The following is a 15885-nucleotide window of genomic DNA, read 5'->3' on the forward strand; positions in this document are numbered from 1 at the left end:
ATTGATTATTGATTATGTGTGTATGAGTATTTGAATGATACCCGGGCTAAGTCCCGAAGGCGATTATGCTAGTGATCATAATTGTGTTTGAGCCTTAGTAACGAAAATGAAATATGTATGTCCAATGATTATTGATGTATGTGCGCATGAGAAATTGAATGATATCCGGGCTAAGCCCCGAAGACGTTAATGCTGGAAATTATATCCGGGTTAAGACCCGAAGGCAATTGTGCTAGTGGCTACATCCGGGTTAAGACCCAAGGCATTCGTATGAGTCATTCTATCCGGGCTAAGACCAAAGGCATTTGTGCACGTGGTTATATCCGGTTATATTCAGAAGAATCTTGGGCTGGAGGTGAGTGTTGGTTGCTGTAATGAATTCAATTAGTACGCTCGAAAAGCCCAAAGAATAAGGTACGTTTATATGTGCATTGGAAAGTCGACATGTTTGAGCAACATTCGCTCAATCGTCTAACGAATTTCAGCTATTGAATTGATCGATACTTTGTGAAAGTATATAATGATGAAGTGTGAAGTAAGAATGACTATGTGAATGTGTATTAATGGAATGATGCATTTGGTTATGTGAATGTATTGCTTTAATTAAAGCTGATTATATTCCTTGAGACTTACTAAGCATAAAAATGCTTACCCCGTTGCTTTGGCTCTCTGTTTTATAGATTTCGCTCGATAGCAATCGGATTCGGGATCAATAAAGTCGAAGTCATCCACACTATCAACGCCTCTATTTTGGTATAAATTTTGTTTGAACTTTGAAATGGCATGTATAGGACTACCCTTGTTGGTTTAAAAATATGGTGATGTATATGTATACGGCCATGCGAAAATGGCTCGTAAAAGGAAGCATGAACTTAGACTATTTTTGGTTTGTATGTATATATATGGTGTCATGATGTGATTATGGATTGGAAATGGGAATGTTGGTCACATGATCAGCCATTGGTATGGTTAAAATGATCATATATGAACCTATGTATGGCAAGACCAGTTGGTTCATGGAGACTACAAAATAGGTAAGACCTACCTTAAAAACAGAAGCTGCCAGCTGCAGTGACGTGAATGTGAAAAATCACCAAAATTTGTAGGAATGGTATTAAATAGTTAATAAGCTATGTAAATGAACCTTGATGAGTCTATTTTCATATGGAAGAAACGAAATGGTCATAGGAGTTACAGGTTAAGAGATATGAAAGCTATTGTGAGACAGGGCCAGAACGGTTTCTGGGTCCCCTGTCGCAACTTTAAAAATTTTCTATAAATTATCCAGAAATAATTAGGAGTCATGCCTTATATGTACAGATTCCATTTTGAGTCTAGTTTCATTAGAAACAAACGACACCAGTATTAAAGCCCTGTACAGAGAGATATTCAAGTTATAGAGCGCGAAGGTCAGAGCAGTCGATCCCTGTAACATGGGCGACTTTAACTAATAAACTGTACCAATTGGCCCAACCAAAAATTATAGAAATAAATCCATGGATGGATATATGAGTCTAAATTCAGGGAAAATTTACAAAACCAGTTTCCGAGTTTTGAAACTCGAGATATGATCTTTAAGGCGACGGTGACGCAGTTTTCCAGCCTGACTGGAAATGTCAAATTGGTGGCAAAACATGTGAACTTGGCTTGTTAACCCCTCGTGTCCGACACCGGCAATGGTCTCGGGTTCGGGGTGTTACAAAAGCCGGATTCATCATCAAGACTAAAGATCTCTCTTCAATTTCCCTTCAGGAGTTTTGGGTTTTCTTTATGTTTTGTACGCTTTATTCTTCTGAGATGTTTTCTTATTTAGTTATGAACTAAAACCCCTAAATACCTAAAGGGAATGGAACCTAAGACGAATCTTGTTATTATTTTCTGAATCGTATGATAAATATTTAACTTGTTCTTAATTATGTGTTCTTAATTCTTATTTTGATATCCCAGAATACTGATTCAAGACATGCTCTTATTTAGAGGAGGAATAGACCTTGTCTAAGAGTACATTTTTCATAATTAAGCAGAGTTGATTGTGCGCCTAGCATAGGGTGACAAGATTTTGCCGGATTAGGGTGAAACCTAATAAGGGGATATATAGGTCGAGTTAATGCAGCCCTAGAGTGTTAATTAGAGAAAATTCTCGGTTATTCAATCTAGAGATTAGACGTTATTAGTCTTGAATAAGGATAATAACATAACTTAGAGATCTCTACGGAACAAGTTGAATGAATAAATCGTCTGATTCGGAGCCAGAATAACAAGTCTAGGTGGATTTTTCCTTAGGTATTATCTTAAGTTAATCGATTTTTCCCAAAAGCAATTCCTCAATTCTTTTCTTTGTGCGTTCTTAGTTTAAATATTTAGTCAATTAAAACAAGACCTCTTTATTCTTAGGCTAGATAACAAAAAGACAATCATTACTAGTACTTTTAGTTCCTTTGGGTTCGACAATCCGGTCTTACTAAAACTATACTACTGTTCGATAGGTACACTTGCCTACATTGCGATAATAGTTAGTTTAAGAACGAGTAATTATAAATATTTAAAGCTTTTCACGAAATCAAGTGATCAAGTTTTTGGCTCTGTTGCCGGGGAACTGAAATATTAGGAACACTCAATTTTTATTACTTTAGCCATTTATTTTTCTTGAAATTTAATTTTATATTATTATTACTTACTTTTTTTTCGTCTCTTGGCAGGTTTTTATAGTTTATGACTAGAAGAAACCCTCAGGGCCACTACTTTTTGACGAAGAAATCAATCGCACAGTTTGTAGAAACCAAAGAGAACAAAGTGAAACTTAAGATACACGGAGAATCAGCAAGAAGACGATACTCAACCCCCAACCGAAGAGATGGCTGAAAACCAAGGCAATCAGCTACCTCCTGCAATTGCGGTTAATCAAAATCCTGCTCCACGCACTATGTATGATTATGCTAAACCTTCTTTAACAGAACTAAATCTAGCATAGTTAGACCTCTTTGTGGCTGCAAATACTTTTGAATTAAAACCTAACACTATTCAGATGATACAGCAATTTGTTCAGTTTGATGGTTTGCAGGATAAAGATCCCAACGCTCACTTAGCAAACTTTCTGGGATTTTGCGATACATTTAAAATCAATGGCGTTTCTGATAATTCTATTTATCTTCGGTTATTCCCTTTTTCATTAAGGAACAAAGCTAAACAGTGGTTGAACTCGTTACCACGAGGGTCAACTACTACTTGGGAACAAATGGCCGAAAAATTCTTACTAAAATATTTTCCACCGGCTAAAATGGCTAAATTACGTAATGACATCTCTTTTTTTGTGTAGATGGATTTAGAAACCCTCTACGATGCATGGGAGAGATACAAGGACCTACTGAGAAGGTGCCTTCACCATGGGTTACCGCTTTGGCTCCAAGTTCAAACATTCCACAATGGTCTAAATCCTTTGACTTGGCAAATGGTTGACGCAGCTACTGGCGGAACCATCAATAATAAAACACCTGAAGATGCCTACGACTTTATTGAGGAAATATCACTGAATAACTATCAGTGGCAAGTCATGAGAACAAAGCCAATGAAAATAGCCTGTGTTTATAACGTCAATTCGGTTACCATGCTGTCAAATCAGGTAGAACTCTTGACTAAAAAGATTGATGGTTTTCTTAGTTCTTCACAGGTTCACCCAGTAATGCAGTGCGAAGCAAGTAGCGGTGGAACGAGCCATTCGAAATATCAACCTTATGGCCATAACATGGATAACGAGCAACTAAATTACATGGGTAATAATCCTCGACCTCAAAACAATCCATTCAGTAACACTTACAATGCAGGTTGGAGGAACCATCCCAATTTCTTGTGGGGAGGCCAAGGAAATCAAAGACCACAACATCCTCCGGGTTTTCAACAACCACCCTACCAACAGGAAAAGAAGCCAAACCTTGAAGAGATGCTCTCAAAGTTTATATCAGTGTCAGAAACCCGTTTTCAGAACACCAAGACAGCACTTAAAAACCAACAACCGTCGATCCAAGGGCTCGAAACTCAAATAGGCCAGCTTTCCAAACTAATCTCTGAACAACCACAAGGTAGTTTGCCAAGTAATACTGAACCCAACCTAAGGGAATAGCTCAACACGATTAATATTCAAGATGAAAAAGAATTTGTGGAGCCTGAACCAGAACCGCGACAAGAAACTGTGGTAAGCAAAGGTCAAGGTGAGGTAGATCAAAATACAAACAAATCAGTAAATGTTGAATATAAACCTCGTGTACCATACCCCAATGCAACAAGGAAAGACTGCTCAGATGAACAATTTGGTAAATTCCTTAAACTCTTAAAAAAATTACATATTAACTTACCGTTTATTGAAGCTCTATCGCAGATGCCAAACGTAATGAAATTCTTAAAAGAGCTTTTAGCAAATAAATGGAGGTTGGACGAGGCGTCGCATGTGGAGCTAAACGCAGTGTGCTCGGCTATTCTGAAAAATAAGCTACTGAACAAACTAAAAGATCTATGGAGTTTTACGATTCCTTGCTTAATTGGCAGTTTAGATGTTAATAATGCATTAGCTGATTTAGGGGCTAGTATCAACGTCATGCCTTTTAAAATGTTCAAGCAACTAGGTCTCGGGAAACCCAAACAGACTAGGATGAACATTCAATTAGCAGATAAAACTATAAGATTTCAAAATTGATAAATTTATATTTCTCGTTGACTTCATTATTTTAGACATATTGGAGGATAACAATACTCCTTTAATCCTAGGAAGGCCCTTTTTAGCAACTGCTAAAATAATTATTGATGTTGGCACATGTGAACTCACGCTTCGCATAGGAGATGAAACACTCACCCTTCAAGCTCGCAATTCTGACAACACATTGGAAATTGAAGGTGACCGTCTAAACCATTCTATTAAAACTGACCACATGATACAACCCACTTTGCAAGAGATAAGTCTGAAGGAAGTACATGAGCCACTCTCGAACAATAGTAGAGGTTCTATTCATGAAGAATGAAGGCTGCAAGTAGAGGAGCTAGATGAATGACAAACACATAAATCGAGAACACACGATAAACTGAAACTATGCCAAAACGAGCCTGATACCTCTCAAAATCAGCTTAAGGTTGGTGATAAGGTCTTATTAGATGCCGCAGATCCCCACATTGTCACTACCACACCAAATGAGGAAATCCCTCTTACTCAATATTTTTCCATTCGGTACGGTAGAGGTGAGTCATCCCAAGTCTGGCACTTTTAAGGTAAACAACACCCGATTAAAACCTTATTTTGATGAGATTGATAGCAGGAATGAGGAGTATAAACTCCTCAAACCACCATGACCATTCATTGGAGAGGTAAGTCGAGCTTAGACTATAAATAAGCGCTTCTCGGGAGGCAACCCAAGCACTAACAATATTAATTTCTTTAAATTTTGGTTTTTAACTCCTAACTTACTTATGGAAATCTTGAATACAGGTGTTTCCAAAAAGACATGGCCAAGCACACGGGCGTGCTTATGTTTGTGAGAAAATAGGGCAAGGATTCCTCCAACACAGGCTTCGATAAAACACCACAACCGTCCGACATGGCCGTGGTCGAGCCTGCCAAAACAACTCGGGCGTGCGACACGCCTGTGTGGAAGAACCGTCGACGAACCTGTTAAAATAGCACGGGCGTGTCACACGCTTGTGTCTAACACCCATCGTCTAACCTGTTAAATTGACATGGGCATGGGGCTTGCACACACGGGCATGGGAGAAGTGAACGAAGCTAGAAACAATCGTGCGACACGACCGTATGAACCCACACGCCCGAGGTGCACGGGCGTGTACTAAATTTCAGACATGACCAAATTTGAAATTCGCGAATCACACGGACTGAAATTGGGTTACACGGGCATGTGCCCTGGCCGTGTGGCCCAAAATCTATAAATACCCTGCAGTATTCACTTTCTTCCCTATTCAAAAACCCTAACCCTAGCCACTGCAACTCCACACGGCCTCCTTGCCACACCCGTGTGCAGTCTCCAACTTCATTTTTAACGCTCAATCCCTCTCCCTTAGCATTTGTTTACTCCTTTCACTTCTATTTTACTTATTACTAATGCTTATTGTTAGCATAATCTTCATTGCTTTTGAACTATTTGTCATTTTGCTCATTATTTTATCATTTAATTTGCATTCTTAGATTAGTTATCATACATTTTGTGTTAAGTCAAGTTATTAGGAACACCTCATACCCACAAAATTACTATGTTTATTCTCATGCTATTACCATGCCAATGTATTTTGCATTCCTAAGTTAGTTATCATACATTCCGTGTTAAATTGAGATTAGGAAAACCTCATACCCATTACATTTCTATTCCCATTCTCATTGTTATTGTGGTTAAGTTTGCTTCATATTAATAGTATTGGCTGAAATAATTAGTTCCAAATTCATGCCTTTTATTTTTTCGAATTCGTTTACCTATTATTATTATTCTTTATATTACAGGCTCACAATGTCGTCTTCAAGAGGAAAGAAAACCGCCGTACCTGCTTCTAAGAAGAGGAAGGGAGCATCCTCTTCCGCGGGTCCAACCGTGGAAATTCGTCACCCTCTTCTACAGTTCCCCGAGGGCCCCAGGAAGAACTTTTCTAGATACTTTGGGCCTAACCTTTAATTGCGAGCCGCTGCATCGACTGGGTTGCCATAGAACAAGTTCAGATGGCTGATGCGATTTGGGCCCTTTTAACCACCGACCCTTGAGAGCTGGTCTTTGGGATCATCCAACCAACATACCTCAAGCTCACGATGGAACTATGCTCAGCGTTCCATCTCCAAATTGTAATGACAAACTACGATGATCCTGGTACGGTTCAATTTCGCCTAGGCGGATTAATCCGCCAGCTAAGTGTCCCAGAGTTTGGTGCTACACTAGGCTTATATACGGAGGAGCTCAAGGAGGAGAATGAACTACATGCTCTCAGTCGCCACATACATTTCTCTCCCTCGAAATGCTGGCACACTTTGGCCCCTGGCACGGCCTCCTACAATCCTAGCCGCTCCAAGGCATCAGTTCTCCCACCATCCCTGAGGTACTTACACGCTATTTTAGCTCACACGATTACAGAGAGGCGAGAGAGCACTGGCGTCGTCAACACCCACGACGTCTACTTCTTATGGTGCATGTCGCAAGGACATGTCATCGAGCTTGCCTATTTCATCGTTCTTGCGATTCAGCACAAGACGGAGTGGCTTCGGAAGGGGGTTATCTCCATTGGCCCCTATGTGACTCGACTGGGGCGACACTTCGGGCTCCTCAACACCGCGACCCAAGAATCATCCCTCACCCTCATCATCCAGATGTCTCCACAAGGCATCTCGAGCATGCTTAGTATGAGGATGATCGAGAGGCGCCGAGGAACCTACCCTCCTCAGTATCGTCTCGCCCAATCTACAGAGGAGGAGGCCTACGAGGACATTTCTGATGATGTCCCCCCACAGCACAAGGACCCACCGACTTAGCCACCACCACCCTCTCGTCTAGTTTATGTGGCGGCTTCGTATGCTGACATCACTGAGTGTCTCACCCGATTCGAGCAGTAGTGTTTTCAATGATTTGACAACATTGATGCTACTCTACAGCAGATTTGTCAGCACTTTCACATCTCATCGCCAGTCCCATCTCGCGAGCAGTAGTGTTTTATTTTTATTAGATTTTATAAATTTTATTTTTAATTATTAATTTCGATTATTTCTTTTTGAGTAATTATTCTCCCTAATATCCTCTAAAAAGTTCCTGATTTTATCACAGTTATATAGAGCTCTTAAGCTCATCGTCACATAAGAACTTAAACTCCACCGGGAAAGGTTCTCCATGGCTACCATGTCCTGATCGACCACGACCATAGCTACCACTAGATATAATATTCTTTTGGCGCAGGACTTATGGACTAATAAACCTCTACGACCGCCGAAGTATCCTCCTCCACTCCCGAACTGATTACTCTCCAAAACTCTAGTTTGAGGAATTCATCATACAAGAAGTTTCACTTCTCTCCCTATCTTATTTTTACACTTTAATATCTATCTTTGTACATTGAGGGCAATGTACATCTTAAGTGTGGGGGGTATTTATTTCATTATCAGAAAAATCCCTAAATGATTGCCTTGTTCTCTTGAAAAGCTTTCATATCATATTTTGGATAAATTTTAATTGATTTATGATTTTGATTGATATATCTTGAATTAAAACATAGGCATTTATTCATTGATTGTTTAAACTTTAAGACATTAGAGAATCAAGCATGATGAGTTGATTTTTAAGAATTTAAAATTATAGGTTGTTTCCACAAGTCTCGATATTACTTTGAATTGGAATTCACGAGTCTAAACATCAAAAAGCCATAATTTTTGTGAGATTTTTGAGCCTTTTGAGCATCTATTAATTCTTTCATGCTCACTTTTATTATTGCTTTGAGTGCGTCAGTATTGAACTATTATTCTAGAACTTGCTTGATTATGCATGTCGAGACCACACCATTTGATTTGATATGTCAAAATGATTAAGGCACTTCGGATTAACTCACTCGTGCCATGAAAAGCCTACCTCTACGATTAACCCCTAGTAAACCCCCTTGAGCCTAACAAGTCATTCCTTGTATTAACCTCAAAATTAACCTTTAACCCATTATTGTTGAAATCCCCTAAATTAACTTGATTCCTATTTTTTTCGAGATTTGAGTTGAAGAAATTGCTTAGCTATGTCTTGTTTAAATATTTAACTTGTTCTTAAAAAAAAGTAAAAAAAAACTATGTATACATATCTATAATTTCATATTCTAAAAAGAAGCTCTGTTGTACGCAAGTGAAGATTAACTCTTTTTTCTAGTTAGGTAATTTTTCAATTCAATCTCGATTCTAACCCTTTCTTTTAGCTTGTAACCACACCCCCTAACCAAGCTTCATTACAACCCTCTAAAGACCTTTTGATTGATGTATCATCTTAAATTATAGTGGTGGAGATTTGATTTTCATGCAAGCCTATGGTAATGACTTTTCATTATTGACTATTAAGTGCTTCATTTATTGTCCTTAAACACCTCGAGTGATTTGAGTGAATCTTTAGTGAGGATGTAAAACTTTGTGATATTCTGAATCAAAGGTAATTACTTAGATGAGGGGAGACACCTATGTTTGCATGATTAAAATGCTCAACTTGGAATGTTTGAAACTTTTATGTTCTTTTAGTTGAAATCTCAATGTATTATTACTTATGGATTAATGTGAGATATTATCGATAGAAATTATAAGTTGAGAAGAATTTATTTTGATTATGAGTTGAGAATTTTGCTTGAGGACAAACAAATGCTTAAGTGTGGGGGTATTTGATAAACCATAAATTATACATATTTTTACCCCATGTTTAATGCATTTTATGGATGATTTCTCATTAGAATTGGTGAATCCGATGCTCCTAATGCTCTAATTTCATGTTTTATACTTAGGAGACCATAATAGAGCGAAAGGAATAAGAAACAGCCCAAAAACGGAGAAAATGGTCCAAAGTATGAAATTGACACGGCCTGGACCTCCTCACACGGGCAGACCACACAGTCGTGTCAATTTGGCAGGATCAAACATGGCCTGAAGTAATCGAACACGGGCGTGTCCCTGCCGTGCCCAAGTTGAGTCCAATTTGAAAAAGGCAAATTTTGAGGGTTTTTAGGCATTCCAAAACCTATAAATACACCCTAGAGGAGGAAGAAAATAGGGGACGGAGAATAGAGGGTAAGGAATTATTCCAAGGAAGACAATTAATCTATCTCAGAAGCCAGATTCATCATTAAGACTGAAGATCTCTCCTCAATTTCCATTCAGGAGTTTTGGGTTTTCTTTATGTTTTGTACTCTTTATTCTTCTGAGATGTTTTCTTATTTAGTTATGAACTAAAACCCCTAAATACCTAAGGGGAATGAAACCTAAGACGAATCTTGTTATTATTTTCTGAATCATATGATAAATATTTCACTTGTTCTTAATTCTTGTTTTGATATCCCATCATACTGATTCAAGACATGCTCTTATTGAGAGGAGGAATAGACCCTGTCTAAGAGTACATTTGTCATAATTGAGCGGAGTTGATTGCGCGCCTAGACATAGGGTGACAAGATTTTGCCGAATTAGGGTGAAACCTAATAAGGGGATCCATAGATCCAGTTAATGCAACCCTAGGGTGTTAATTAGAGAAAAGTCTCAATTATTCAATCTAGGGATTAGACGTTATTAGTCCTAAATAGGGATAATAACATAACTTAGGGATCTCTACAGGACAATTTAAATGAATAAATCATCCGATTCGGAGCCAGAATAACAAGTAAAGTCTAGTTGGATTTTTCCTTAGGTATTGTCTTAAGTCAATCGATTTTTCCCAAAAGAAATTCCCCAATTCTTTCCTCTGTGCATTCTTAGTTTAGATAATTAGTCAATTAAAACAAAACATATTTATTCTTCGACTAGATAATAAAAAGATAGTCATTACTAGTTCTTTTAGTTCCTTTGGGTTCGACAATCCTGTCTTGCTAAAACTACACTACTGTTCGATAGGTACACTTGCCTACATCGTGATAATAGTTAGTTTAAAAATGAGTAATTATAAATATTTAAAACCTATAACGAAATCAAGCGATCATTGATCTAATCAAGGAAGCTGAAGAAAAGGTTAAAGTGATATGTTATTGTTTAAAAGCGACATTGGATAGACAAAAGTCATATGCTGATCTGAAAAGAAAAGAGATTGAGTTCCAAGTTGGAGATAAAGTATTCTTGAAAGTATCTCCATGGAAAAAAGTACTAAGATTTTTCCGGAAAGGCAAACTGAGTCCGCGGTTTATCGGACCATACGAGATCACTAAAAGAGTTGGACCATTAGCTTGTCGCTTGGCATTGCCACCAGAACTGGAAAAGATTCATGATGTATTTCATGTATCTATGTTAAGACGATATCGATCAGACCCCTCTCATGTGATTTCATAGACTGAGATTGAAATTAGACCGGTTATGACTTATGGTGAGAAATCGGTCGAGATTTTGGCTCGTGAGGTTAAACAGTTGAGAAATAAAGATGTGGCTTTGGTAAAAGTTTTATGGCATCGAAATTGTAACACCCTTCGCCCATATCCGACACCAGGACAGGGTTCGAGGTGTTACCGGACTTAAGTGAATACTTCCATACTAAAATCGGCCATGAAAATTCATCTGAATTTAAAAATTTTCATTGCACATACATTTTTTCCCTTAAACAGGCTTACGAGGCCCAAACCATACATTCGGGGTGGTCCGGGACTAAACCAAGAATTCAACAAAAACTTGGAAAATTTCATGCTTTAAGGCTCCACACGCCTGTGTGGGTATAGGGCACACGCCCATGTGGAATTAATTTCAAACTCACACCTACAGGGGTTCTCACACGGCCAGACACACGCCCGTGTCATTGGCCCATGTGCAAAAACCTGGGTATTCTGTTTCTAACGTCAGCATCCCCAAAATGTCATAAGGCCATGGCATACACCGGTGTGCCTACCCGTGTGGACAAATGCAAGGCTATTTTCCAAGTCATTTTGTCACCCTCACAACATATGCATACACACTTATACAATAGCATACAACAAAGCATACATGGGCACTTAAACATCCATAAACATGTTATGATCATGTCAATTTCTCATGCAATAGATATCATAGATTTTACTCACATCTTTACCACATTCATGCCATAATCATTTTAAACACATCACATAAGACCATAGCACATGCATGCATATATAAATAGGTTTACAACCTCAATAGATAATGTAAGCCGATAAGTTTGGCTAAAAAAAATATCACACACTCAAATATTTAAACTCTTATAAATGCCATAGACTCAAAGTACTTGAAATCACTTACACCAATGGCGACAGCTTGACAGTGTGATAATATCTCTGACGAACTCCAACCCGAGCTAACCTGAAAACACTAGAGAACATGGAAAAAGAAGGGAGGGTAAGCTTTACGCTTAGTAAGTTCATATGAAAACAATAAGCAACTCATTAACATGTTTTTATCAATGTTCCCAACATATTCTCAAGTTCATGATAAGCTGTCTTCTTGTACAACAATCAATAAAATATTTATATCTGGAGCTACGAAACTCCAAATTAAGTTCTAATAATTTTTCTTGAAACTAGACTCATGTACCTTTCTACCATAAAATTTCCAAAATTTTTGGTTTAGCCAAAGAGTACAGTTTATTCCTCAAAACTACCCCTGATTTACTGCCTGATAGTCTGACCCTTATGTACTAAAGTTTAATTTTCTCATAGCACAGGACTTGAATAATGTTCTCATCTATTTCTTTTGAAAATAGACTCATTAAATATTCTAAACATATAAATTATAACTCATAAATATTTTTTTACAATTTATAATGATTTTCTCAAATTGGAATATTGGATTTTGAAGTCATTCTGACTCTGTCTCACAATAATTTAAATATTTCATAATATGAAACTCTTTTGCTTACACCGTTTCCTCTATGTGAAACTAGCTTCAATAATATTTAATTTCATATTTCATTCAGCCTCTAACTTATTTTCCACTATTTTTAGTGTATTTTCAAAGTTACACCACTGCAGTAGCCTAAATTGTTCGGGCTAATTTACTCATTCACAATTATAGTTCACAAAATTAATACAACATCATTTCATTTATCATGGTAAGAATGCATAGCTATGCATCATAAGAATGGACCCATAATCTCAATGTCATTCAGTATCAAAGACTTATTCCAAATCATGCCATTTTTATAGTATTCACCAAATACTATATATATCATAGATTATCACATATCAAGGCATTACTCATAAGTTTAGTGTACATACCTATACCAACTCGTAATAAAGTATATAATCATACCTTCTTTAACATACTCTCCTTAGAGCTTTCATCACATCATCCATTACATTACCCGTTGAACACTCGGGATGCTAAAAAATGTTCAGAATTACCTTACACCAAATAGAATACCAAAGCCATGTCCCATACATAGTCTTACATGGATCCACATATCGTTGCGATATCTCGGATATGGTCTTATACAAGGTCTCATGTCAGTGTCGATGTCATGTCCCGGACATGGTCTTATACTAGAACACATATCATCACATTTTCATTTAATCATCATGGTCTTATACTAGCACACATATCATCACATTTTCATTGAATCATCACAAGTCAATTCCAATTAAGGCATAAATCTATATTTCGTACAATATCAAGTATTAAGCACATGATAATGAAGTTGATAAATTACTTTCATAACAACTTACTCGTTTCAAAGAAACATCATATTCCATCAATCTTCCAATATATTAAATCATATAATATATGCAATATTAATAAGGAATGTAATTCAAACATAACTTTGCATTATTATTATCATACGAACTTACCTCGACACCAAATTGGTAGAAGAGGCCTAAACATCAATTTCTCGTTTTTCCTCGTTCTAAGCCTGAATCTTGTTTTTCATCATCTACATCACATTTAACTTATTAAAACAATATACTAATCAAATTAGTCCAATGACACATTTTTGGCAAAGTTTCTGATTTTTCCCCTATACTTTGCCATAATTACCAAATTGCCCCTAGGCTCGTAAAATGATTTTTATTCAATTTCTTTACTCCTTCAGCCTAGATGAACCATTTTCATAACTATAGAAACTCATAATTTCAACTATTTCACACATTTATCACTTATTTTACAAACTTTACAAAATAGTCCATTTAAGTGATTTCATGCAAATTTCTTTCATGAAAGTTGTTTATAACACTACCAAGACTCATATTCTTACATAAAAACTCAGCAAACAATAAATATGCTTTCATGGAAAAACCCTACACTCTTAATCATTTTGTAAGATAGTCCCCTCTTTTGAAAGCTTATGCTTTAGGGGTTCCAAAAATGTAAAAATTATCAAGAAAAAACATTAAAAACACTTACTTACTAGGGAAATATGTTGCTGAAATTTTTCAGCTCTCAACCCCCCTGTTGTTGCCATTTTCGGTGAAAGAGAAGAAAAAAATGAAAGAAAATGACAACTTTTTCTTTATTCTATTTTATTACCAAAAAGTCACTTTAAATCCCATAAAATATGGCTTTTTGACCACTCTTGTCTCCCTTGGCCGGCCACGTCTATTAAAAAGGGTATAATTTCCCTTTAAAGGCCCTCAATTTTAGCTATCTAGTTATTAGACTCATTTAGGTACTAAAATACAACTTTTACCTTTTACGCGATTTAGTCCCTTTTCGAAATTAAGCCCTCAAACTCTAAACTTAATTCACCAAAATTTTCATGTACTTAAATAATCATGCCATAACTCATAAAATAACATCAACATAATTTTCTCCGGCCTCAGAATAGTGGTTTCGAAACCACTATTCTGACTAGACCCAAAATCGGGCTGTTACAGACATGGTGTAGAAGAGGCTACACGGGAGCTGGAAGAAACCATGAGAGGCCAATGTCTACACCTATTTACTGGTAAGACTTTCGAGGACGAAAGTTCCTAAGGGGGGAGAAATGTAAACCGAAATACGGCCTAGTCAGAATAGTGGTTTCGAGACCACAAATCCGACATTGAAATATTTATTTTATGGTTATTATGAGGTATAAAATATGATAATATGCATGTGTTAAAGTTTCATGAAGAAATTTTATAAGTAAGGTGTCCAATTGGAAAATAAGGACCAAATCAAATAAATTGTAAAACTTGGATTCTAGAAGCAATTTGTATGAAATTGCTTTAGATTATTAATTAGAAGGTGAGCAATTTTTCCAATTTCTAAGTTTCAGGACAAAAATGGGCATGTATAGATGAAATTTTAAAGAAAGGGCTTAAGGGCATTTTGGTCATTTGGCTAATTAATGAAATAAAATGGGAAAATGAAGGCAAAAATCAGCCATTGTTCTCCCTCATCCAGCCAAAATTCTCAAGCCCTCTATAGCTAGGGTTTTTAACATTTTCAATCTCAAAAGTAAGTGCTCCCAAGCGCCGTTTTTAATGTTCTTTGTATTTTTGAAATCCCGGTAGCTTACTCTCTCCATTTCTACCTATATTTTGAGTTAGGGATCATGATTTCAAAATGACCCATGTGTGACATATTTATTCTTTGATGTTTTATGTAGGAATATGAGAGTTGGATGTGTGTTAAACATCTTTTCTTAGGTGATTTTCATGTAAAACCCCTAAAGGACCTTTTTGCAAAAGGTGTAAAATATGTGGTTGAAATGTGAAATAATGGAAATTTGTGGACTTCCATAAGGGGGAAAAACATTCGGCTAGGCTTGGGTAAGGTGGAAATTGCATGCATTACATTATACGAGCCTAGGGACTAAATCGTAAAAATGTGAAAGGTTAAGGTTTGTCAGGGGGTGAAATTTAGACTCGAAAGGAATAATGTGAGGTATTAATGATTCATTTTTATTGTTATAAACCCCGAGGAATAAATTCCAGAGGTCGATCGAGGGAAACGAAAGGTTTCAAAATAACTAAAACGCGAAACCGAGACGAATACAGGGTATGTTCGAATAACTTAAAGTAAACTCATAATATATCTAATTGCAAGTTTTATGAATGTATGAATATTTTCTTTGATGATGGCATGAAAGTCCATGAAATGTGTTATTAATAATGACATTATGATAAATGTCCCGGTTGAGGTTAAAAAAGAAGTCCGATGGGTAAACCGTGATTTATGTGACAGCCCTAATTTGACCCTAGTTGGAAAGTGGTTTTGGAACCACAAAACCGAGTCACAAAAATAATTAGATGTTATATTCTGTGCTTATTATATGTGAAAGT

The 15885-nt window shown here is 36.8% G+C and overlaps 1 non-coding gene across 1 annotated transcript; it reads right to left on the reverse strand.

Moving 5' to 3' along the window:
* Positions 1 to 3283: 3283 nt before the first annotated feature.
* On the reverse strand, positions 3284 to 3390 carry LOC128289887 (small nucleolar RNA R71). The gene has a single exon (XR_008279529.1). It is a non-coding gene; the product is annotated as a small nucleolar RNA R71 (small nucleolar RNA).
* Between the last annotated feature and the right edge of the window lie 12495 nt (positions 3391 to 15885).

The sequence above is a fragment of the Gossypium arboreum genome, chromosome 2, assembly GCF_025698485.1.
Source record: "Gossypium arboreum isolate Shixiya-1 chromosome 2, ASM2569848v2, whole genome shotgun sequence".
NCBI classification, from domain to species: domain Eukaryota; kingdom Viridiplantae; phylum Streptophyta; class Magnoliopsida; order Malvales; family Malvaceae; genus Gossypium; species Gossypium arboreum.